This window comes from Athene noctua, chromosome Z (genome assembly GCF_965140245.1).
Source record: "Athene noctua chromosome Z, bAthNoc1.hap1.1, whole genome shotgun sequence".
In the NCBI taxonomy this organism is placed as follows: Eukaryota; Metazoa; Chordata; class Aves; order Strigiformes; family Strigidae; genus Athene; species Athene noctua.
Genome location: NC_134077.1, coordinates 67,261,058 through 67,288,978, shown reverse-complemented (window position 1 = coordinate 67,288,978; position 27,921 = coordinate 67,261,058). Strand labels below are relative to the sequence as shown.

At 41.0% G+C, this 27,921-nt stretch overlaps 1 pseudogene; it reads right to left on the bottom strand.

Moving 5' to 3' along the window:
• LOC141973797 (uncharacterized) lies at positions 1 to 27,921 on the bottom strand (annotated as a pseudogene).

Below are 27,921 nucleotides of genomic sequence, written 5' to 3'. Positions count from 1 at the left end.
TTAAATGATTGATACAGCAGCAGACTTTGATTGGCGAACAACACGCATCTGTTTTACACCATCAGGTGAGCCAGTAGATGTAAATTCCGTGTTGGATAGAACATATTTGATTAACTGAACAAAGCAAGGAATGATACAGGGCAAAAACATCAAGGCAGTTGTGTTGGTTTAGGCCCTGCCGGGACCGGAGACCACGTTGCTGTTGTCCCTCCTCCACCCTCAGCTGGTCAGGCTGACAGTGAGGCACAAACCCCGGGTTAAAATAAGAAGAAATTTAATACAACGGTGTGATAAACAATCTGAACAACAACAGTAGCAATGATAACAACAATAAACAGCAATAACAGTGAACAAGACAAATGATATACAGAGAAATACCGCAAATGGTCACGGAACAGCTCCCTGCCACTGAGACTACCAAGGAAAAGGTTCCTGCGCCAGACCTGATGTCAGCATGGTATGAATAACCCGGCTGGAGATCACTTCCCCCTCCCTCTCTGCTGGGGAAACTTAACCCCATCCTAGCTGAAACAGGGCAGCAGTAAATTAACATAAGAGATAAAATAAAAGGTTCTTTACCCATGGTGCTCTGGGTAACCAAGACCATAAATCACCACTCCAGCCATTCCACGTTTGAACAGGAACATAAAATTGAATTGGCCATGTTCCACTATCATCCCAGGTGGTATTACCAGTTCACTATAACTGCTTACAATTTGTGCTGGGGTGAGGGGTGTGGAGACCCGTGGCCAGCTTGATAATCTTAGAGGTCCTCCACAGACCCAACAGTGACTTAGATTAAAGGTTTGGCTTACAGCTCTTGCTAACAGAACAAATTCATTATCCTCAAAGGGGAAATATGGATCAGGGGGAGATACGGGAATTGGCATCCCTTTGCTCTCATAGGTAAAACCATAGGATAACAAAAATTAACATACACATCCTAATCAAATTACACTAAGATCCGTGTCTGCTTCACTTCTTCTGTTGGTGCATCTGTGTCGCCTGCTTCCTCCTGAAAGTGAAACAAAACCAAACTTGCTTCTCGGATTAGAAAGAGGGAACAATCCATCTAGTGTGAATCTTATGTGTTTTCCCACAGGCATCTTTTGCCTTCCAAGTGTATTTATTAAGGGTTGTGTCCAACACCAGTGTCATTTTCCCACTGTGGGGAGTTCAACCAAGACAGGTTGTCCTGAGAAATGAGATGGTTTGCTGGGGAGTGGAGGTGTGCCACCTGCAAGCTGTCCTCCAGGCCGGGCAGGAGGTGACTGGCCTCGCCATCCTCCTCAAGGACCTGGAGACCTTGTGCAGCAACATCTGCCAGTTCTGCACAAGTCGCTCTAATTTTTGGGTCGGGAGTCCGTCCATCAGGTCCCGGGGAATGCCTTTCTGAAGCCCTAGTTGCCACAATCCTTGTCGAGTTGGGGGTCTCTCTCCCAGAATTCTGACCTCGAGGTGATCCCAAGCCTTGTCCCTTCCTCATGGATGATTGTCGCCCACTAACTCGCTTGCAGCCCGCACAACCCTGGTCTCAGTTCTTTGGGGACGATCCCCCAACGGGGCCATATTTTCTCCCAAAATTAATCAATTCCTGGGCTACCTGTCCCCATGTCCAGACTTTCTTTCCTGGCTGTTGATGGTCAGGGCTCACTATCCCCTCCAGAGCGGACATCATTCTTTCTGCATTGGGGGTGTTTTGAATGTTCCCTTGCAATTGAATGCCAATGGTTTTCAGGGAGTCAGGGAGTCCTCGTATCAGGGGAGTGACCCTCTCTGGGTTCACAGGCATCATCATCGGGGAGCCTTGGTTGGGCTTGAGATCCCGATCATGCATCATCTGCAGACAGGCTGCCTTCTGCACATTTTCCACTAATTGATCCACTGTACCTCTTATGGCAAGGGGATCTACCCTCTCTAAGGGGTTCAGCCCTCCAGCCCAGTATGCAACTCTCTGAGTCAAAGACTATGGGGCTCGGCAGTTGCCAGTGGTTAGAAACACACCCAGACCCCAATATCCTTCTGCTTCTTTCTCTGACAACAAAATTCCATCCCCTCCTGACAGAGACAATCTCCACACATACTCTCTCTCTGATTCTTTTGCAGTCCTTGCAAAATCCTTTTTCAACTTTGCCAATTCGGTTGCTGTAAATGGGACTTCTTTGGTGATAACCTGAGGACGGTTATCACTATCGTCCTTGTACACATACTCTGCTTTAAACAGCGGATACATATGGGGGTGACTTTCTACAGTTTCTTTTGCCTTCTGCAAATCTCCTTGGGGATAGATTTGACCTATCCCCTTCTCCAAAGGCTTCACTTCTGCCTAGGCATGTGTATCTGTCTCCGCCAAAAGGTATTCTCTCAACTTGTCTTTCAATATTCTATTTTGATGACTTTCTTCCTCTAACAATTCTTTGGTGTCACTCAATTGGTTCTGCAGGGTCTGTATGACTGTCTGCAGTGAGTCTATTAAAGCGTCAGCTTGACTAAACTTTTCCTTTCCCTCTTCCATCACAGCTGCCAGACTCGTTCCTAGCACTGCAAAAATTATAGCTTTTCCTTTTCCCTTCTTGACCTTAGCTTCCTTCTGCAATATCCTTATCCGATCCACCACACTCTGTGTTTGAAACCAGTGGTTTTTCACCCAATTTCACCCCTGAGATGAGGGACGAGATTGGTTCTCCTCTAAAAGATCATATAGCTTATTTATTCCTTCAGCCCCTAAGGGCACATCATCACAAGCATCATCTGCCTTCTTTTTCCTTTTCTTAATGCAAAGAGGATATTGTCCTGAGAGGGTCACGCCTTAATGTCAAATCTCCCACTTTTCACTCTCAGGAGACCAGATTTGAATCTCATACAAAAGCAATGCAAAGGGGGTTATTGTCCTGAGAGGGCCACATCTTGGTACACAAGTTTCCCCTGTTCACTCACAGGAGGCCACACTTTACCAAAGAAAAAATGCACTATCACTGTCTACTCTCCCCATATTCACTCTCAGGAGGTCACACCTTAAAGCAATTCAAAGAGGTTTATTTCATCCTGAGAGGTTTGCATCCGACACAGTAAGGTAGTACAGCACTCTCGTCTCAAGAGATCCTGTCCGTGACGCCTATTTAAAATGTCCCGATCCGATATTGAGGAGGGTTCTTAAACGATCTCAAGAGCGAGATTAAGGCACGAACAAGGTCAGATGCTGTACAACCTTAAGAACTTTATTTTCTACAACAACTGGTAAGAGTGAGGACAGAGGGAAAAAGAGAGGAGAAAGTCAGAATCCCCAAGCAAGGAAGCAGTAGAGATGCAGCTGATTACCACCACCACCACCAGGGGTCCCGCGATGTTCCGTTGGCTGGGTCCCGGTCCTCAGATGATGACGTTCCATGCTCCTGGCTCTGTCAAAGTCTCTGGCATCCATTAGCAAGCAACAGGTTATAAGCAACTGGCCCAAGAGGAGTATGTGGTCTGTCCCTTTAAAGTCCCCATCCCCACGATTTGGTCCTCCCATCCTCCTGGGGCTTGCTGTAATCTTACAACAAGGCAATCTGAAAATCTGATAATATTTATTTCCTTCTCTTGACATAAAAGCCATGTAAAAGAGATCATGCCATATCAGCAACAGTAGATTAATTTCTACATACAGATGTTACGCATCTTGGGCTCCTGGTTTCTCCCCTTTGAGGTGTTTGTCTAGGCATGTCTCCTTTGACTCTGGAGCTTCCATGGAACACTACCCACAGTACATGGAATTTGAGCTAAAGCTTGGGCAACCAGAGAGATCTGGTCTTTCCACCAGCCTGTTTGCAGAATTCTTGGGTATAAACTTGATAGAGGGATAATGGATCCTTGATCTTAAAAACATTGAGATCAACCAAATAAATACAATTTCAGTGAGTCATCCAAGGCTGAAACTGCATCTATGACAGACAACCCTAATCACTTTATCTCTGTTTTTGTGATTTTACTGCAAAAGCTTCCTTCTTCTTTTTTCAATGCTCTTCCTCATTCTTGAATTTTTAAAATTATTAGGTAGTTTAGAGAAACACATTGTCACTGACTTCCCACAACTTCCATGGACTAAAACAAAAACACATTTTAATTAGAGTACTTGATTTAATTGGTGCTATGAATCTCTAGTTGCATTTGGCAATGAATCACAAATTAACATAATCTTTTTTTAGAACTTTGCCACAGGTTTTCTGTTGTTATTTTTTAAACCCACAAATTTTTCATTCCTCCCACTGCCTGCCCCTACATATGGTCTCTTAAGATTCTAAAATTGTACAAGTCTCCCTGACATGCATTACAACCCAGATGTATTTGAGCAGTTATGCCTTCTACTGACTGTTGGTTTGTATTATTCTGTGGTTCTTCTTCCCCCCTTCTTTTTTTTTTTTTTTTTTTCTTTTTTTAAATTTCTTATAATGCATTGTATTTCATATCCGAAGAGAATGCTGTCTTGTCAGAAAGATGGCTTGATAGGTAACATACCCCTCAAGGAGTCAAACATAAAAATGTTAACTATCTAGATATTGTCACTAATCAGTCCTCTGAATTTATACAAAATCTGTGTCTTTAAATTACAGTATTTCCCATTTTATTTTCTGTGCTATACATACAACAATAACTACACTAACCAATTTCTTTCCCCTTAATTTCAGAACAGTACCTGTTATTGTTTGGACCAACAAAACACCCTCAGAAATGTAATATTAACAAAAGAGATGGAAAACATACCCTACAGTTTGACAGAAAACCCTGACAGGATATAACAATTTTTTTCTAATTATATATGCAGTGTCAAAAAAGCACTGCTAGCACTTTACCACCACAGTGTTCATGCAGTCACGTGTCAGAGCAAGTGTCGGTTTTAATGAATTTACAATTAACATGCAATTTTATTATTCCAACTCATGCTGATATTAGTCATTTTAATTGTGTAAGTTTAAAATATAATACTAGGTTACTGTCAAGGAGATGAGGCCCAACCTCACTCAAATGTAGAAAGATTTGTAATCCCAATTAACATTTGAAATATATAGGGATAAACTTACAAAATGTGAAGTGTCAGTTACTAAAAATCTGTGATCTGTTTCCCTAGATCTCATGATGCCATTTCTATAGCATATTGCCAGAGGCAATATGTCTATGAGTCAATTATATATCAACATTTATTTTTCAGTGACTCCCTTAGAGGACTAAGGAATTAACTATCTAGATACATATATAGCCTCATCACCATAGAATCAAAGTGCCTCTGGAGTATTTAAAAATAGAAGAAACAGCAGACATCCTTGTTCTTCCTCTCCTTTCCCATTCTTACTCTGTAACACATATAGCTTGATTAATTGGGGTGGAGATTTTGGTGGGTTTTTTGAGGGGGAAGGAGGAAGGGTGTGCTGTTGAGCATAACATCTACTGTTAAGAGAAAGGATCTATGCATATCTTCTAATGAAAATACCTTATCAGCGGAAAGCTAAAACAAAACTTATTTTACATTTAGTCTGAAAAATGCTAAGCCTGTGGGAATTTCCAGTACCTGTAGGAGTAACTGCTACAGGTTAGGTCCTGATCCTCTGAAACTTCTGTCTTCACCCACGAGTCCCCCTAAATTGATCAACGATGGCATGAGTCTGTTGGAAGATACCTGTATCAAAGGCCAAAGTGGGAGTGACATACATGATTACTCTGGGACCTAACAACAAAAGTCACAATGTAGTCTGAATTTCAGGGGAGAAAGTTTGAGTATTCAGTGGGGAAAAATACTGAGAAAATTGAGGACTATGTAGTTATAATGCTATTTGCTGCTAGGTGTCTGACTTTATCTTTTTGAATAAGCTGGATATTTTTAGTATTTTAAAAGATACGTTCGTTCTTTTTTTTTGTTTGTTTTTTACCTCCTGACTTTGAAATAATAGAGAATGAACATTAGAAACATAGAGCTTATCTTGGTGAAGACTGGAGAAATACATTCATACACAGACTGCTGACTGGCTATGCATAAAGGAGTATTTTTTGTCTCTAAAAGTATGTCAATTTGCAATACCATTGCAAGGTCTCAACAGGCTGAAACATACTTATTAACAGAGAAAGATGCTAAAAAGTAACAAATTCTTCCAAGAAGGTCATTCTCTCTGGAATATAATATAATCCTCTTTTTTTTTTTTTTTTTTTTTTTTTTTTATCATCTCCTGTCAGCTTTGTTTAACAGTTTTTCTTTGTGACCCAATCCAATGTTGAGGAAGGTTGTGATATGATCCCAAGAATGAGATTAAGACACAGATAAGGTCAAATGCCACACACTCAAAACAGTTTTTATTATAAAAATGAAGAGGGGTAGCGATAAGACAGAATGGAAGGAAAACACAGAAATGAAGCAAGCATCCAGAATAGAGTCACAAGAATAGTCACCAGTATGGATCCAGCAGCATCCCATTGATCTTCAGTTCTTCAGTGGTGGGTGCACACAAATCCGGCTTCGATGGTGGGTGCACACACAGAAAATTTTTCTGTTGCCTTTTAAGTTCATCGTATCAGCTGATTAGCATATTATGGTGGTTTAAGCCCTGCCGGGACAGTTGGACAGTTGACCACATTGCCGTTGCCCCCCCCCCCCCCCCCCCCCCCCCCCCGGACACAAGTAGGGCACAAACCCCGGGTTAAAAATAAGAAGAAATTTCACAACAGTATAATAAGCAATCTAAACAACAACAGTAGCAATGATAACAACAATAAACAGCAATAACAGTAAACAAGACAAAAGATATACAAAGAAAAAGATATACAAAGAAATACCGCAATGGTTACAGACAGCTCGCTGTGAGCTCCCCGTCACCAAAGCCACAAAGGAAAAAGTTCCCACGCTCCTGCACCCGGACCTGACGTCAGCATGGTATGAATAACCCGGCTGGAGAACCCTTCCCCCTCTCTCTTTTAACCCTATCCTAGCTGAACCAGGACACATATCTGCCCACCTGGTCCCACAGGTTTTTGGTGACTTCATGCTTCTTGAGCAGTCATCCACCTTCTGGGGCAGAAATGCTCACCTCTTATCAGTTCATTAGCAATGCATACATGGTGTCTGGCCTACACAATAGAGTCATTACCTGATGGAGCCACTGATAAACATTTGGTTTTGCTCAGCCCATGTCTCCCCCTTTGAGACTTGTCTAAGGAGTTTGATAATGCAACTGCAAGGGAGTGGAGGGTTCATCCTTCCATACACTCCTGCTTTGGTGACATTCCTGAGACTAATCCAAAAGCTGCAGATTATCCTTAAGGTTTGCACAGACACAAGCAAGCTTTGAGACAGTCATTTGACATTTCAGTCTCTCGCACTTTGATGCAGCAGTGCTAGAAACACATTAGGAAAGTGGGAGGTGGATACCAAAGAGATTCAAATACAGGTGCTCAGTTGCTTGCTGCTGCCATTTACCTGTTAGGCAATAAGCACCTCACCATCCTTTCCAAATTAATTGTTGTACACTAAATAATAATTCCATTAATATTAAAAAGTATGCTGTGCCAGAATTACAGAACATATTTAATCATGTGTTCATATTCATAATATAATAGAATAATGAGATATGATAGTATTAAATGAGATACTGACTGATACTGTACTAAATAAACACTAATGTTTATATAGCAGCATGCATTAAATTACAAGTCAAAATGTAAGTGCAATACAACATGTATTTGAGTTGTTATTACATTCAACAATTTATTGATTAAAAAATGCAAGTCCAGTTCTCTGAGTAAGAAAGCTCATATATGACATGCAGTTCTTAGTAAATTCAACTTTTTATTCTCATATTATGAGGGAGATATTGGTCGCCTTAATGGCAATTATCATCTTCCAAATGTCATTCAGAATATAGTCTCTATCTTCAGAATATATGGTGTAATAATAGTGAACACTGTGCATAGTTATGAAAAAAAAAACCAAAAACCAAACCACCACCTTGTTAAAACTTGCAAATAATGCATGAGGGAATAAAACAAAGTCTGTTTGTCATAGTCACCTTGCATATTCAAGGTCTTCTCTTTGGTCTGCTGATAAACCAGCTTAAAGCCTGAAAACTGTCCCACAATTTATTGCTAAATATCTGCAAGCTTCCTAAAAAAGCCTGTTTGTCCTAGAGAAAAATGGAAAGACAGGGTCAAAACCAAAGCATTATATATCATCATTGTGCTTTCACATAAGTTGGAAACCTCCAGCAGTTGTTTGACAAAAATTACTGTATGTTTCCATATGAAAACCAGTTTATTGCCATAAATGATGTCCCTTTTTGTAGGAGAAATTAATGTTTGAGACCATCTGAGGAACCTGAACACACACAAGTCCACAGGACCCGACAAGATGCATCCCAGGATTCTGAAGGAAGTGGCTAATGTCATTTCCAACCGTCCATAATATTTGAAAAGTAAAGGCAGTCTGACAAAGTCCCCAGTGACTGGAAAAAGGAAACATCACTCCCATTTTTAAAAAGGGTAAAAAGGAAGACCCCAGAGACTACTGACTAGTCAGCCTCTCCTCTCTGCCCAGTAAAATCATGGAAAAGATCTCCCTGGAAGACATGTCAAGGCATATGGCTGACAGGAGGTGATTGGAGACAGCCAACACGTCTTCACAAAGGGAAAATTGTGCCTGGCTAATCTGGTGGCCTTCTACAATGGAGTGATTGCATTGGTGGATTAGAAAAGAGCAACTGATGTCATCTATCTCGACTTCTGCAAGTCCTTTGTCATGGTCCCACATATCATCCCTGTCTCTAAATTGGTGAGAGATGTGTTTGATGGACAGACCATTCAATGGACAAGGAATTGTCTGGATGACTGCATCCAAAGAGATGCAGTCAATGGCTCAATGTCCAAATGGAGGTCAGTCAAAAGTGGTGTCCCTCAGGGGTCCAGTATCATAGAATATCTTTATAAATTACATAGACAGTGGGATTGGGTTCACCCTCAGCAGCTTTGCAGACAACATCAAGCTGAGCAATGCTGTTGATACATATGAGGGAAGGGATGCCATCCAGAGGGACCTTGACAGTCTTGAGGAGTGGGCTCCTGCATATCCCATAAAATTCAACAAGGCCAAGGGTGGAACACTTCAATGAAGAAAGTCAGAGAGAGTTGAGGTTGTTCAGTCTGAAGATGAGAAGGCTTTGTGGAGACCTTGTTGTAAGCCTTTCAGTATAATAAAGGGGGCTTATAAGAAAGACAGAGAAAGACTTTTTACCAGGGCCTGTAATGACATAACAAGGGGCAATGGTTTTAAACTAAGAGTAGATTTAGATTAGATATTAGAATATCTTTTTACAATAAAGGTTTTTAGACACTGGAAGATGTTGTCCAGATAAACTGTGGAGGCTCCATCCCTAAAGTATTCAAGGTCAGATTGGCTGGGTCGTTGGGAAACCTGGTCTGGGAAAGGTGTCTCTGTCCATGACAGGAGGGTTGGACTAGGTCATCTTTAAAAGTCCCTTCCAATCCAAAACATTCTATGATTCCATGAATAATACCCAGATGCTATGTGTCTTAGTAATTTCAACTCATATTCCTTTTCACTATACATAGTGGGGTACATAAGTGACTGTGAAATGTGAGTAGAAACAGGGTATGGATGATAGGATCTGGTAGCAGTTGATGTACACATGGTGATAGCAACCAATTCACAGGAGATAAAGTTAATTTGTGATAATATTAACAATCCCTGGTTTAGTAGTAACATCCTTGTGTGTGCATGCAGTCTCATTCTGACTGGAGCTGTGAAGATTAAGGGAACATATTATAATATCATATTATTTGAAAGACTGCTTTAAATATATACATCGGGCAGAGTTGTCCTAGGATGTTGAGTAGTGCTTTAAAACCTTGAGACTCCTCCCTGAGTCCACAACACATCTGGCTGCACATCTCGTAACACTGCACCAAACTGTATCTTCTTTCAGTAACTAATTATGTATTTATATTGAATTAATGCATAAATAAAAGCATGATTCATTTATAAAATTAATCCCTGTTCTCCACTTTGGAAAATTTTATTCCTCTCAGTTTTGTGTTTCTACACCATTTAATGACAACAATATTTTTCACCTAAAATTTTATAAAATCCACTTTTGACATTATTGTGTTTGGTAAAATGACATTTTTACTTCAGCAAAATTTCACAGACAAGTAGCTGTAGCCACTTTTAGAATGTATTTATTTATGTATGTATTTATTTATTTACTTATTTTGGCCAAGATTGTTCTGTGCTGACCCTCTTCAGCACATAGTGTAGGCACACACAATGGAGCATTTTGCAGGAAAACATTATAACTTCTACCTTAGAATAAAAGTCAACAAAGTAAGCTAAAAATCAAACATTCACCACCAAAAGCTGTATTGAAATTTTGGCTGAAATCCAGGAAAAATAAGTCTTCACCACTACTCCATGAAGTTTTATATGATACATTGCCATTTCTGAAGTTTAAAAAATGAAAAGAGAATTGATTCTAAGAATGTTTTACATTTTGTAACTAATGCTTCATATAGCTCTGATGTAAATGTGGGCCACTCCATTATAGATGCATACATTTGTGCATAACCACAGACCAATTGTCTCACACAGTTTATAAAATAATCAGTATCCATCTTGTTTTTTCTACGCTTTAGATCTCCACAGGACAAGCCATTTTTTACTGAAGAAGATCTTGATAAATCCTATTTAATATGAAATAAAATGTGTCCATACTTTCCTGATCCCACAGCCTCCTTTGCCCTTTATACTGATGGCTATATATTGCTGGTAGAGAGTATGGCCATTTATTAAGGAGCATTAAGTGTTGGCTGATCTCACTCTCTGTGTCTATTACCTAGCCAGTACAATATAGCATTCACAGTACAAGTACCTAACTGCCAACTATTGTTCATAAAGAACATCTTTTTTGGGCATGTTAAAGATAAATTGCCTAATCAAAGGACAGCCTGCCAAAGAGACACCTAAACAGCCAGATTTATCACTGTAAGGTGATTTAGAGGGAATACAACAACGAAGGGAGATACAGTATCAGGAAAATTTTGCATTCAAAATGATCATCCCTACTTGTGTCCCTTGCAAACTTCAGCATGACTGGGTTATAACACAGGAATGAATAGTCATGGTTTTTGCATATATTTCCACTAGAATTGTGTTTTGTTAGTGTAATGATACAGATTATCTTGATGACATCACAATTTTAGTTGTAACAAAGGTGACCTCATGGTCCTATAGTAAGGGATGTCCTCAATCATCAGGGCATTTTTGAATGTCCTTGTCATCTTTACAAAGCAGATAGGTGTATTTTGGTTTGTGCCTTTTTCTGCTGTAGTAAATCACTGATGATTGATTGGAGGAAGCAGCCATGGAAAATTCAAGCCAATAAAACTACTGACTGACAAAGAACAGAACCTCCTTGGCTATTGTTTTCACATGTCAACATCCTGCCTTTTCAATAGCTGTATACTTGAATATTAACTTCATCAATCAAATGCCTTCTTACTTGAAAAAGGATACCTTGCTAGATACAGTAATTGTGATTTTGGAAGTCCTTAAAAAAATATTGTACTAATGACATTGTATTTTCTGATAATATTCTGTACTATTACAAGTTCAAAATTCCTTTTCACGCAGTGTTGAAAAACAATAACAGATAATAGCCTTAGTACTCAGATTTTGAACTGATATCTTTTACATGTATAGATATTGTTTTTCATCTAGTTTTGGTCAAACATATACTGTATAAAAGGACACTATAAATGACTCACTGTTGCCAACTGCACAAAACTTTCAAATGAACCTGGGCCTATTATCATAATATAAAATTACAACATGTATGCATTGTTTTTGCTTGGACAGAACCAAGTTCTGTTTAGTTTAGTATCTTGTTTCCAGGAATAGTGCTATCTGCTACAGAAGATGAAAGATACCTATCCACAGGACAGCTTGGCCACCTGCCCTTTTTGCCCCAAAAGAACTCACATGATGACCAGCAGTGTTAAGGGCTGAATCTGTATGTATCAAGGTGCTCTATTTTTGGTGTCTCAAATCCTAAGAAAGTGATCAAAAGTGATGAGATCTTGATATATAGCACACAACATACTCAGTTTATTGTTCTCCCTTTCTAAATATAAAAAGTAAACAATTGTTTCAGGATTTAAAGATATTGCACATGTGATGTGGATGAGCTATCAGAATTTGGTTGTGAGCAGTTTTCCACTCAGAAACCTTTCCTTAGTCCTCTTCCAAAGTCTCTTTCAGCTGCTACTTCAACCTTCTCCTCTCATTAAATAAAAGGAAAAATAATCTTCCAAGGAAGAAACTGTAGAAAAACAACTGTGAAGCTTTCTGAATATGTATATTACAGAATCTCAGAATCATCTAAGTTGGAAAAGACCTTGAAGATCAGAGGTAATAGCAAACAAAAGACCTTCTTCCACAGTAACTGTGGACTTCAAAGTTAGGGAAATACTCGTTCAAAAAAGGCTTAAGTGTCATGACTTGGAAAATGCGAGAAAAACTGAAGTAGTGTTCATTGACAAGCAGCTGCACATGAGCCAGCAGTGTGCCCGGGTGGCCAAGAAAGCCAACGGCATCCTGGCTGGTATCAGAAATAGTGTGACCAGCAGAAGTAGGGAGGTGACAGTCCCCCTGTACTCTGCACTGGTGAGGCCACACCTGGAGTGTTGTGTCCAGGTTTGGGCACCTCAATACGAGAGAGATCTCGAGGTGCTGGAGCGAGTGCAGAGGAGGGCAACGAAGCTGGTGAAGGGCCTGGAGAACAGATCCTGTGAGGAGCGATTGAAGGAGCCGGGACTGTTCAGTTTGAGGAGGAGAAGGCTGAGGGGAGACCTCATCACTCTCTACAACTCCCTGAAAGGACATTGTAGAGAGGTTGGTGCTGGTCTCTTCTCACAGGTGACTAGTGACAGAACAAGAGGGAATGGCTTTAAACTGCAACAGGGGAGGTTTAGACTGGACATTAGGAAAAAGTTTTTCACAGAAAGAGTGGTCAGGCAGTGGAATAGGCTGCCCAGGGAGGTGGTGGAGTCACCATCCCTGGATGTGTTTAAGGGTCGTTTAGATGAGATGTTGGGGGATATGGTGTAGGGGAGAACTTTGTAGAGTCGGGCTGATGGTTGGACTCGATGATCCCAAGGGTCTTTTACAACCTTAATGATTCTGTGATTAAGAGATTCTGACACAGAAAGACCCTTAAACACTTCATGGGTTTTTGTTGTGGTTTTTTTTTTTTTTTTTTTTTTTTTTTTTTTGTGGGTTTTTTTGGTGGTTTTTTGTTTGTTTTTTTCTTTTTTTAAATAGAGAGATTCAATACTATACCCTAATGCAGTACTTTTAAGCATGTTTATTTTGCTTATAACCATTCCGATATAAGATTATCTTTTATTGATAGATCCACATTAGGTGTTCCATAGATTGGATGATGGAGTTACTGAATTCACTACACACAGCAGATTTATATTTGTGCAAAGATCTGCCAGAGATTACCAGAGAGTATCTAAAAACTGCACACAGTTTATAAATTGAAACAAACATGAAATTATAAACAAAATAAACAACCCCAAATACCCAAACCAGATACACCATGTTTAACAAAGATCTACTGTAATAAACAGATTTGTTTAGTAAAGTAACATTCAAGAAATAAAAAAACCCACTAAATATTTTTGAGATAAATCCTTATCTAAGTAAAAATAACCCGATGGTTTCATTTCTGAAGACAATTTAGGGAAACAGGATCTTTTTTTTTTTTTTTTTTAAAAAAAAAAAAACACAAAACAAAAAACCATATAATTGGCTCTTTTCTTTTTATTTCTGCATCTGGGCACTGTTAACAAGATGGGAGACATTAGCCCAGAGAACATATTTAAACTTCTTTACCATGATAAGCACTAAAACCTGATTGGTACCAGTTGTCTCATGTTGCCATTTTTTTTTCTTATTCTCTTGTAATGGGCTTCTGTGGCATGATCTGTCTTGTTAGTATACTTGGTTAGTTTATGAGCATTCACTTTGCATTCTTTAATAATCAGTCCATGATATACATACATAAAAGAATAAAGCATAAATAAATGTAAATAAATTAACTGTGTAATGATTTTAGTCTGGTCAATGCTAACACATTTGTTTGTAGATCCTTGCTTTCTCCTAGTCCAGAGTAATTGAATTTTCTGGAGGTGTTTTCCAGTTTTAATTTACGAAATGTCCTGAAGTTCTCAGGCACAATTTGTCCTGATCAACCTTTCCCAGAAAGTAAGGAAAACTGTTTCCAGAAAGTTGAGAAGTCCTGATCAGCATTTTGTGGCAATTCATGTATATCCTCACTGCATATAAAACTACTTTAGCCAGACCATATCTGTTTCTATTCCTTTACTCTCTGCCTGTATTTTATTCTTCCATATATGAGGATAAATGGATGCAGAGACACCAAACTAACTCTTTCTTTTTCATAGAAAGGATCAATTACATGCAGCATTAACAGATAAAATGATACAATATTCTATATCTCAAGAGGGTGAAGAAAACCACTTATGTATACTTTGATCATCGTCCTGTCCTCTTCCATCACAACCAAAGACTATTTGAAATTTCTTTTCATCTATGCTTCTGAGTGCAGCCTGTTACAGATGCTCTCAAATAAACAACCAACCACCAAAAATAAAATAAAATTATTATTAACACAGTTAACTAGCTCTCCGTAAATTACAGGTTCAAATGTCTGTGAGAGGAGAACAGAACAGCTTTCTAGGGTTTAACGGCAACCCAGAATGCATAAGAACTCTATGGGGTTTAACAGCAACCCAAAACGCAGAGCAAGGCACCACTCCCTGGGGTTTAACGGCAACCCAGAACGCTTTATCACTCACCTGACCAGTGAGGGCTCTCAACCTCGAGGACCCGCTCAGGGCAGCGTCCCGACCCAAGGCCCCTCGAGGAGTTTCCTCGGGCAGCGTGCCGACCCAAGGGGAGAGTCCTCGACCTCAGCTGCTGCTCCAGGGGTCGAGCTCCCAATGGCTCCCCCAGGGGACTCCAGTGATCCCCAGGCCCAATCTGACCTGTAGGCAGCAGCGGCTGCCATTGGCCAAAGGCCCCAACTGCCGCCAGGCCCTGAGAGCAAAGGCAGCCCCGAGCTGCTGCACTGCAGCGGCCGAGAAGCTCTGCCCTCATCGGGTGGGTGCACTGCCACACAGCCAAAGCACCATATAGCATTCCTGCTAAGATTAAAGAAAAAAAAATCACAACCAGAGAAGTAATTAAATTTCCAATTAAAGGGGAGTAATCCCCTAAAATTTTTTATCACCAGCGTTATAAAAATCAAAAAGGAAAACAGAACAAACTAAAGATAAAAATCTATGATTCTGTGTTCTTTTCCTTTGGGAGAATTAAGTCATATCAGAATTCTATTTACTTTTAGTATAGAAGAATAAGAACTTTTCCATTACATTATTGAAAACACTTGAAAATTAAACTGAAATAACAATGCCAATAAAACATAAAGATAGCTTGGACTTGCAATTTTTTTAACAATTTATAGCTTTCTTAGAAAATATTCTAACCTTTTAAGTTTTCTCTTTTTTAATAAAAATACCGATGCCTAAATGCCAGTTTTCATTTTAAAACTCTCATGTTTTCCACCCATAAATAAAATATGTCTGTATTTTCAAAATTTTTCTTCCCTTTGCAACTGCTTTTACTATCTTTCCATGTCCTAATTTGCAGCTTTTCAAGGCTCATAGTCATCAGCAATGACTAACAACACAAACCATATACCCTTTTTACATATTTGAAAGACAGAAAATAAGATAGTAGATAAAAATGAAGCACTTTTTTATATATATATTAATAGAAACAGACCTTTATTAAAAACTTCCAGGGGAAAAAAAATTCTTTTTTATAAACAGCAAATTATTTCTCATTGCTTTACATTGCTTCCCATGGTTTAAGAAAGTCCTGGCTGCAGGCTTTTGAAAGACTCCAGATCAGAACATGATCATGAAAAAAGGCTTCCCAGATTGTTTTCAGATAGTTCCCTACAGCTAGTCCATCACATTTGCAATAGACTCCTTCTTTCTTTAGTCTTTTTTCCTTTTTTAAAAAATATATATATAACTTAGGATATGTCTGTAGCATAGATCTTGCTACAGATCTTTTTTTGGCTTACCTTTCTCTGGTACAGAGGTGCTACAATCGACTACTTACCGCACCTCAGGGCATATTTTATTCCAGAAGACTGATGTGTTTGTGAACCCACAAACAACAAGTCCCTTTAACAACACAAATCTGACTTTGACCTCAAGTTTTACATTGCTATTCTCAGCAGAAGCATATCATGTTGTACTGAGAAAAAAAACACCACACACACTTTTTTTTTCACATTAATTTATCCTTCAAGTCTAAGGCGTATCAAATGCAAGCAAAAGGAATAAGCAAGACCCCTAAATAGGATACTTTCTCTGATTTTCGACACTAGTGAGCTTTTATTCCTTACTATTAATTAATTTAATCAAGATAGATATGTGTCCTGGTTTCAGCCAGGATAGAGTTAACTTTTCTTGGGCTGAGAGGCAACACAGCTGGGAGGCCAGGCCTGGATTGGCCATTGGAATATTCCATATCACATGACATTATGCTCGATGTATAAAGGAGGTGGCTTCTCTCCCATTTCTGTTTCCAGTCAGGGCAGCAGGATCTTACATTCTGGCAAGATCACTCCTGAGGGGTGGGGTGTGTATTGGTTGCCAGATGGTGAGCAGTCACATTGTGTATTACCTGTTTGGACTTCCTATCTTTATTGTTACTGTCACTAAACTTTTTAATTCAACCTATGATTTCTCTCTTTTTGTCCCTCCCCTGTTTCACTGGGGATGGAGGGTGTGTGGGGGTGTGTGTGGGGGGGTGTGTGTGACTGGCTGTGCGGTGATTGGCTACCAGCTGAATTCAAACATGACAATATACAATATTACACAAACCAATACACTACAGTGTTTATCATCACTGATTAAGTGACCTTCAAAGTAGAAAAAGGATTACCATTTCTCAAGTTCTGTTGCCAATATCATTAGTTTCCACAAATTCTACTTCCTTCCCCAGCTGTGTTTTTGTACATAGTTTTGGTATAGTGGCTGCTAATGTGTGTCCATGACTGTTACAGCTTAAGGAGACAAGATACTTTCCTATCTAATGAACATGGAGAAAAGATGCAGAGAAGTCTATGATATTTGCTACCTTATATTTAACTTCTTTTCCTACTAGAAGGAAAAGTCCATGGGAAGTGACAGTAAGAAATAAGGTGATGGCCCAGTTGGGCAGAACATTAACAGCAGTTTCATTTCCACTCTGTTCTTCTATCCCTGCCAGTAACACAGCTCCTTGCCCCTCTGGTTTGTTCAGAAAAGCATTTCCAATTGTCTGTATAGCCAATAGCACCTTTACTGGTGAGTTTGCACATAATGCAGATGCTCCCTCTCCAAACTTCTGTTTGTCAGGGTTTCTACAAGTGCAGACTCCATTGCTTTTTACCTCCACTGCCTGGAATTCAGAGATCCTGACTTAACACATGTAGATAAGACTGAGAGGATAATCCTTTCTGGTTTTATCTTCTGTTATTCAGTTTTGTACTAGCTGATAACAATCTGTCTTTATAACAAATACAGCTGTTAGAGGAATATTGCTGTAGGTGAACACTAATTTTTTAATATCACCCAGATAGTGAAGTTAAGAGAAAAACAGTGATATTTAAAAGAAGTCACTCCTTACTCACCGATCCCTTAAACTTTATTATAAATAATTTGGTTTAATACAGTAATTTTGGATGTGTAGAAAAAAAGGAATGAGGTCATTTCTTCCTATCTTACTGTAACATAAAACTGGCAGTCAAGTTATGTGATTACTCAGGGACTGTATTTCCTGTAGCTCTTTGAAACCCACACAAATGTTTTAGTGCATATATGAATAAGATAAGGATGGTATTTACTTAATCTGAAACCTTGCCACTGATGTGTTATTTTCAATTCATAATCAAACACATCTTCATGCAGAATCTAACACCAATCATTTTAATCTGTACTCCTAATAATATTCTTTATGTAAATTTGATTGATAAAAATCTAATAAATAAAACTGATGACCTACTATGGTGTTTGTTTTTGTGATCTGGTGTCCTCATGTTTCTAATAATTTCCTAGAAATTCCTTCTTTTTGTTCTACCTTCCAGGAAACAGCTTTTTGGCACTCTTGTTCTGGGTTATCTTGCAAGTACATATGAAATCTAACATGATAAAAACAATTAATAAATTGCTTTCCACTTAAAGGTAAGGTAATTTTTTTTTTTCCATGTTAGAATTCAAAACAGATAGCAGACTCACATTTCAAGATTTCTGTGCCGTAGGCAACATCATATGTTATGTAAAGGGCCTTCTTCATCAAATATATACACAAATGAGTAGTTATTTATAAATATGTATGAACACAAAGAGTTTACAATGTTATAGTGAAGTGCCATAGACACTTCTACATTCTCTAGTTCATCTTTCTGCTTTTCTTTATTTAAATGCTTTTAAACATAGCCAACAGATTATTTTATTATGATCAACAACTACTTTTAAAGAAAACAGAGCTCAAGATTATTAAAGGAATTGTCTTGATTCAGGGAAGCAGCTAAAGAAGAGTTCCAGTTTGAACTGGTGGTCAAATTCCAGGTATCTAACTGAGATGATCATCAAATCTGTATCAGAGATGCAGGTAATCCTACTAATATCTGTAACCAAAACATGTGATTTCTCTACCCTTTTTGTTTTACCTGTGCTGCTTATTAAATTTAGGTTTTGCACAGTGAGGAAATGCTACTTTGCAAAATTTAAATTTGTTAAATTCATGAGAATAAGAACCTACAGAGAGGAACTTAAAATGATCATTGCAATTTAAATTCAAGGACTGGCTCTGAAGGCAGGATAACAAAAAAAAGGACTAAAAATTAGAAGACAGAAAATAACAAAACTATGACACCACATCCTAAAACCAGATAACAGAAAAACTGGCAAGTTTGTTGGGGAGAATGACAATAGACAACAACTTTAAAGAAATTAAAAAATGAAAATTCTCCTGAATGGCATGGCAGAGAATTAAACAAGGGAAGCATGTAGTCAAGCTTCACTCTCCTGAAGCTGGGTTTGATATCTTTTTGAATGCTCCACTTGTGCTTGTCCTGTAAACACAACCTGCTACAACAGGATGTTACGTCTGGTACAGCAGTGGTACAAAAACAGAAGAGAGAGAGAGGATGAATGGATATGTAGGATATACGAGCTACCAGCCTCCATTAAATTTATTCAAGGTATTTTGGACAGATGAAATTCATTAGCAGATAACTAATTTGATAGATTTGGGGTTTCATGCTGTTATGTGGTCACAAGAACAGAGAGCCTGTTTATTGTTTCAGATGGCTACTTTTCACCAAATATAGATATAACCTCATGACTACCACATATCCCTGGTAATTCTGGTGTGCATTAGCCTTCAGTACAACTAAAGCAGCCTGTACGGTACTCTGTATATAAAATAAATCCTGAAAGTCAAATTGAAGAATAGACCTTTAATCTTCATGGACAGATGTGCTTCACTGTGCTTTTGTGACATGGAGTTTCGGATTGTATCCACATTTAACAACTGCATAGTGAAGAACACGATTCAGAGGATTGCACTCCTCATTCATTGACCCCACCAGAACACAGATCCTGTCCTCAGACCACCAGAATCATAACCACATTTCTACTGAAGAAGTTAATCTCCAGATTAATCAACTAGTTAATCTCCAGAAACTTCTCACCTTACTCTCCATTTCTTGGATTCAAATAGTGGAAAATAGAGTGATACTGATTTTTTGGGGGGGACATATTTTGGTGCTTTAGATTATGATAGCCCATTTGATCAAAAGAGATCACTTGTCAGGCACTGCTTTAAACTTCATAGGATTATTTGTGCCACTGTTAGGTTATGCTTATCAATTCAGAATTCTTCTGAATCCAGACTAGGAAGACTACATAAAGGATACAGAAGTATGTGACCAGGCCATTTCCCACCAAGGAAAAATTAAGGATGTATAACTGATGGAATGGCATAGGTAACAGAAGAAGAACAATGCCCTAACCCCCCAAAACCAATACTCCTCCCAAGACGAATTTGTTTTAATTTAAATAGTTACTTAGTTTGAAAATAAATTACTGAAAAAAAAAAAAAATTCAGCTGAAGTATGATCAAATTTTAAAAGTGGGAATTTTTGGCAAAATATACTAAAACAGCAGAGGTAAGCAAACTATGAAGGAATCAAAATAGCGGCCAAGGTACATAAAGGATGAAATGTAAGTCCAAGTGGAATTTGGAGTACTACAACCTTAAAGTTTGCCATGACTAGGATGCTTTATAAGCACAGAGATGATTAAAACTCTACATGGATCTGAAAAGTAAAGTGCGGTTTGTGGAAGAAGTGGCATGTAAGGAGGTATTGCATTTGAGAATAAAAGGAGTACATCCTATTATTTAGAGAATGAATGTCTAAATTTTCACATAGAGGGCTTTCTTTTTTAATTCAAATTTGTCAGAATAGAATGCTTTTAAAGAAATTGTCAACTCCTTTTGATAAAATAACTTGTATTGAAGAAGTGTTTCACTTTGTTCTTTTCCTTTTGTTAAAAAAACACTTATTCAGATAGTTTCTTTTTCTGGAAACTGTCAATTTTTCTATGTACTTGCCATATACATTTGTATGCAGACATAATTTTGTGTATAAATGCCACTTTTTCTTGTCTTTGTCAATCTGTTTTTTAATTCTATGCATTCAGTTATTTAATGAAGTGGTAATGAAGACTTGTAGTTTTCTTTCTTTTCTTCTTTCACATACACACACAGGACTTTCTACAATATTTGAATACCACATAGGTCAGGTCTTACTAAGTACTTTTCTAGCCATATAACTGGTAAAGAATGCACTGTATCTAGTTGTTATTGACTAGACTAAATTTTCAGATTATTCCTTATTTGAAAGATTTCTAAAACATTGATAAACAGAATAATCAATAGTCTGACATGATTTATTGTCATACTGTGTAACATAGTTGAACAATAATGGCCTATATGTTTAGAAATCATCACAATTTCCTTAGATTAGAAAGGATAACTATAATTCAGTCTCCTGAGAAAGGGTACAGAATACTTTTTAGACCATCATTTGAGAATTAGTAATACTGGAGCCATAGACTTCTGGATGTTCAGATCCAGTAAAGAATATGTGATATGCCACTTGAAGGCATAAATTACCTAATTATGTAACAATAATTTTCTGATAGTATGGCATGGTGTTTTATGATGTATAGCCTGCTGCCAAACCCTGCCAAACCATCCTCTCTGCTATGGGAAATAATACCTGTTACACACTGGTAGCCTTTTTTTCTTTTTGGTCTCAGGCTGCAAAAACTAGTGGATGGTCACCATTTCTCTGATACATTGCTGTGGTGGATTTAACTTTGGCTGTCTGCCAGAACCCCTGTTGTGGTTTGAGCCCAGAGGGAAACTGAGTACGGCTGGGCAGCCACTCACTCACCCTTTTCCCCTCAGGAATGGGAAGGAGTAAATAAAGGAGAAGGCTCAGGAATCGAGACAGAGACAGGAAAGGATGTCTCATTATGGTCACGGGCAAAATACAGACTCCTTAGCGGAAGAAAAAAAAGTCAATTTAGTTCAAACACTAACAGCACCACCACTTAACAGAGTAGGACACATCTTAAAAACACCTTCTCCTCACCCGTCCTTTCTTCTCAGGCTTAGCTTTCCTCCCAGTTTCTCTATCTCCTCCCCTCCAGTGGTGCAGAGGGAGAGGGGATGGGGTTTGCGGTCAGTCCCACTGCTCCTTCCTCCTCAGGAGAGGATTCCTCACACTCTTCCCCTGCTCCCTCTCAGGGGAGACAGTCCTCTGCAAACTTTCTCTGACAGGAGTCTTTCCCACAGACTGCAGCTCTTCCTGAGCTGCTCTAGCAGGGATCCCTCCCACTTCTTGCAGTCCTCCCAGGACCAAACTACTATAGCAGAGGCTTCCCACAGAGTCCCAACCTTCTTTGGGTACAGCCACCTGCTCCAGTGTGGGGTCCTCCAGGGGCTGCAGGTGGGCATCTGCTCCACTGTTGACCTCCATGGGCTGCGGGGGGACAGCCTGCCCTCTCACAATGGGCTGCAGGGCAGTTTGTGCTCTGGTGCACCTCCCTCCCTCCTCTTCCTTCATTCTTCCATTGACCTCAGTGTTTGCATAGGTGTCTCCATCACAACTCCTCCTCACAACTCCAACTCTTCTTTCTAGATTCCCCTTTTTAAATATGTCACTAATTAGTTTGGCCCTGGCCAGAGGCAGGTCCAACTTGGAGCAAGGGGAGCTTTGAGAAGCTTCTCACAGAGGACCACTGCTGTAGCCCCCCCCTCGCTACCAAAAACCCCCACCAGACACACAGACCCAACACAACCCCAGACAGCCATTCTCTCCCCATCCTCAACAGGACAAGGAAGAAAGTAAGGTGGAAAGTTCATGGGTTGACAGGAGGATCAGTTGTCAATTACTGCCACAAGCAAAACTCAATTTGGGGAAGATTAATCGAATTTACTGCAAACTAAAAATGGAGTAGGATGGTGAGAAGCAAAGACAGAATTAAAAACATTTCCCCCCAGGCCCACCTTTTCCCAGGCTTAACTTCACTCCTGACTTTTCTATCTCCTTCCCACGCCAAGAAGCAGGGGTATGGGGAATGGGGCTTGCAGTCAGTTCACAATGACTGTCTCTGCTGCTTCTTCCTAACGCTCACCTGCTATAGTGAGGGGTCCCTCCCATGGGCTACAGTTCTTCAAGAACTGCTCCAGCATGGGTCCTTTCCACAAGTTACAGCTTTTCAGGAACAGACTGATACAAGTGTGCATCCTCAGTGGACCTCAGTTCCTGACAGAAAACTTACTGCTGTGTGGACTCTCAATGTGGTGCAGCTTCCTTCACGGCACATCTGTGGCATGGAGTCCTCCATGGTCTGTGTGAGAACAACCTGCTTCACCATGGTCTATCTCCACGGGCTACAGGGGAATCCACTCTGACACTTGGAGTACCACACCCCTGTCCTTCTCTTGCCTTGGTGGCTGCAGAGCTGTTTCTCTCATAAGTTTCACTCATCCCTCTTAAAGCTGCTGCACAGCTTTGTTTTACTCTTTATTAAGAAGATTTTCCCAGATTTACCAGCAGCTTGACTGAGGGGCCCAACTGTGTCCTGTGGTGGGTCCAGAGGTCCTGAATGGAGCTGGCTGTATCTGTCATGGGGAATTCCCCAGCCTCTCCTCACCGAGGCCACCACAGAATCACAGAATTATCTAGGCTGGAAAAAAAACTTGAAGATCATCTAGTCCAACCACCAAACTAACACTGACTGTTCTTAACAACACCAGATCCCTCAGTGCTATGTCAGCCTAACTCTTGAACACCTCCAGGGTTGGGGACTCCACCACAGCCCTGAGCAGCCCATTCCAACCCCTATCAACCCATACTGTAAAGAAATACTTCCTAATACCCAGTCTAAACCTTCCCTGGTGCAATTTGAGGCCATTTCCTCTTGTCCTGTCACTTTCTACTAGGCTGAAGAGGCTCATCCCCAGCTCTCTGCAACCTCCTTTCAGGGAGCTGTAGAGGACGATGAGGTCTCCCCTCAGCCTCCTCTTCTCCAGACTAAACACCCCCAGTTCCTTCAGCCGCTCCTCGTACGACCTGTGCTCCAGACCCTGCACCAGCTTCGTTGCCCTTCTCTGGACACGCTCGAGTCATTCAATGTCCTTTTTGTAGTGAGGGGCCCAAAACTGAACACAGGAATCGAGGGGCGGCCTCACCAGTGCCGAGTACAGGGGTCAGATCCCTTCCCTGTCCCTGCTGGCCACGCTATTGCTGACACAAGCCAGGATGCCATTGGCCTTCTTGGCCCCCTGGGCACACTGCTGCCTCCTGTTCGGCCGGCTGTCAATCAACACCCCCAGGTCCCTCTCTGACTGGCAGCTCTCCAGCCACTCCTCCCCAAGCCTGTAGCGCTGCTGGGGGTTGTTGTGGCCCAAGGGCAGCCCCCGGCATTTGCCCTTATTGACCCTCACACAGTTGGGCTCAGCCCATGGCTCCAGCCTGTCCAGGTCTCTCTGCAGAGCCTCCCTACCCTCGAGCAGATCAACACTCCCACCCAACTTGGGGTCATCTGCAAACTGACTGAGGGTGCACTCGATCCCCTCGTCTAGATCATCAATAAAGATGATAAACAGGAGTGGCCCCAACACCGAGCCCTGGGGGACACCACTCGTGACTGGCCACCAACTGGATTTAACTCCGTTCACCACAACTCTTTGGGCCTGGCCGTCCAGACAGTTTTTTACTCAGCAAAGCGTGTGCCCATCCAAGCCTCGAGCAGCCAGTTTTGCCAGGAGAATGCTGTGGGAAACGGTGTCAAAGGCCTTACTGAAGTCAAGGTAGACAACATCCACTGCTTTTCCCTCACCCAATAAGCAGGTCGCCCTGTCGTAGAAGGAGATCAGGTTTGTCAAGCAGGACCTGCCTTTCACAAACCCATGCTGACTGGGCCTGAGCATCTGGTTGTCCCTCATGTGTTGTGTGATGGTACTCAGGATGAGCTGCTCCATCGGCTTCCCGGGCACCGAAGTCAAGCTGACAGGCCTGTAATTTCCTGGATCATCCTTCTGACCCTTCTTATATATGGGCATCAGATTGGCCAATTCCCAATCTGTCGGGACCTCCCCAGTCAGCCAGGACTGCTGGTAAATGATGGAAAACAGCTTGGTGAGCACCCCAGTGTTACAGATGCTCTCAAATAAACAACCGACCACCAAAAATAATAAAAAATTATTATTAACACAGGTAACTAGCTCTCTGTAAGTTATAGGTTCAAATGTCTGTCAGAGGAGAACAGAACAGTCTTCTAGGGTTTAACGGCCACCCAGAACGCATAACAAAGAATTCTGTAGGGTTCCATGGCAACCCAAAATGCAGACAAAGCCCCGTTCTTTGGAGTTTAATGACAACCCCAAATGCTTTACAAAGCCCTGCTACCTAGGGTTTAACAACAACCCAAAACACTTTATCACTCACCTGATAAGTGAGGGCTCTCAACCTAGAGGACCTGCTCAGGGCAGCATCCTTACCCAAGGCCCCTCGAGGAGTTTCCTTGGGCAGCATCCCGACCCAAGGGGAGAGTCCTCGACCACAGCTGCTGCTCCAGGGGACGAGCTCCAAATGGCTCCCAGGGGACTCCATTTATACCCAGGACGAATCTGACCTGTAGTCAATAGCGGCTCTCATTGGCCAAAAACCCCAATTGCCACAAGACCCTGAGAACAAAGGCAGCAGCCAAGAAGCTCTGCTTTCACTGGGCGGATGCACCTGCCACAATTCACCCCGTGACTACAGTCATGATTCGTGTGGTTTCCTTGAAGTGGTCGTGCAGTCACCTCTTGCCTCCAAGGTTAAAAGGGAGTGCGGTCCTGGTAAGTCTCCACACTCGTTGTGGGTTGTCATCCCTAGATTATACAATCAAATCTTAAAAGAAACCAACCCTCCAAACATACAACGTATTACAATCAACATTGAAGGAAGCTGATTAACCATTCTAACAAGGAAGTTTCAAACATATTCAATTAATCAATTGATGCTTAATATGGCAACAATTGCCTCAAGTGTCTTGCTACTTTCTTCTTTTTTTTTTTTTGACCTGAAGTGACATTAACACAATAGCGCCAAGTTCAATCACATTCTTCTGAATGCTGCCAATTTTACAAGATTCATTCTCCACCACATTGTCATCCGAGTCTTGATTGTCCATATGGATCCCCATAGCCAAGCAGGATGCCCAAGTAATTTGTTCCTTCAAGATCCTAACAAAAAAAAAACAGAACTAGGCCTCAAATCAGAACCCGGGCATCAAGTTAGACGTTACGGACTGTCCATTAGGCACTGATTCAGTGAGGTTTTCCACTTTTATCTAAGGCCTCCTCAGGCATGTAAACCCCTAGATTTTACCAGGGTCATAGGCACAATGCCAACTGAGGGCAACTTCACCATGGCAGGTTGGCCTGCATATATTTTCAGGGGGAACTGACCCTTATGATTGTCAAATGTAGTAGCATCATCACCTGATAATCCCATAGGACAAAATGCTCATATTTTGGGGTTCACATAATGCCTCCAGTGGTTATTATTAATAAAAACCTCTTATGACAACCTTATATCCTAGTTAGGTCATGAAACATTGGCATGTCTCTTGATCAAGGCACTAATCCGCTCATCCATGCCATTAGCGTTAGGGTAATATGGTGTATGAAACACCCACTTGACGCCTTGTGCCCACTCCTGGTCCACCCCGTCAGTAAAGTGGCTCCTGTTACCTGATTAAATTGATTTGGGTGTTTCCTTCCCTGTCTGCTGTGATTCGCAATAATGAAATAACTTCACACAGAGCTTCCTCGCAGTTTCTCACTGGAGGGGGGTGGTGGTGGTGGTGTTTCCAGAGATCTTAACCCCTCTTGGGGCATGGTTTTAGTGAGCTTTTGAGCCAGTGTATACCAAGCAATTGTCGGCGAGAGACATATAAATGTAAATTAACTGCCGTCCCACGTGGGAGCAAAGTCACCTCTGCTTCTGACAAAGGCAACACAAAGAGTCCATCCCAGACCTGGCTGCGCCCAGCCCAGCCAGGCACTGCAGCTGACAGAAGGCCCGGATGGGCATTCAGCCGCCCATCATCGCCTGTTAACTGCCAACTTTTGTTTGGTTTGCTGACTAGCCACACAGAAGAACTGTAAGGGAAATGTGCACAATTTATAATATTTTTCATATCATTAATCACTTCAAAAATACCCTGTTTGGCAGCAGTTGGGAATGGATATTGTGAGACACAGATGCAATTTCTGTACGCCTATCTCCAAAACTCCACACTGCCGTCTGGTAAACACCACTGTTTACCTACCAAAACATCAAACCCTAATATTTTTCCTTTGTTCTCCAGTTCTGCCTTCCAGCAATTGCACCAACTTCGAGATGTTACCAGTAGATTTCCATGTAATACTGCTTGGGGTACCCCCAGTGCCAACGCCTTCCGCCAAAGATGATTCCTTCTTGAATTGTAAAATCAACCTGATTTATCCTGGGGTGGTTTAAAGTCTCTACAAGAAGGCTGCCTGGGGGGAAATTTCTGACTGATTTGCCAAACCCTCCGGCTTCCATCTTCACCCCCACTCGGGTCAGTCCAGCCCATCTCTCTCCCATAAGCAACCAGATCATGCAACACTTCTGCCCACATTAAGACGTGTACATGAGGGTTGGGGGCCTTTCGCTGGTTGCATTCAATAGCTCTTTGCACCCTTTCTCTGAGGGACAGGACATGTACCTTTAAGGCATCCGGGAGCCCTCTAATAAGAGCTCTAAGGTGGCTGGGATCCACCGGTGCTGCAAGCGGGATTCCACACCAACCCCTCTCATATATCTCCTGAATGCAAGCGGCCTTTTGTACTGCCTCCACCAGCTCTGACATCCCTTTTATTTTAATGGTAACAGGTTCCCCCCTCTCCTTAGGGTCCACACCCCCAGCCCAGTAAGCCACTTGAGATACTATCAACTGGTTACCCGCTGGTCCATCACTTAAAAACACTCCGGGACCCCAGAAACCTCCTGCCTCATCATCACTCAACAGAATTCGATCCCCCCTCGTTAAAGAAACTCTCCACAAATACTCAGTTTCACCTGGCTTACACAAATATTTAACCTGAAACTCACCGAGCTCGGCTCCCGTCCAGGGGGTTGTATGGACCAT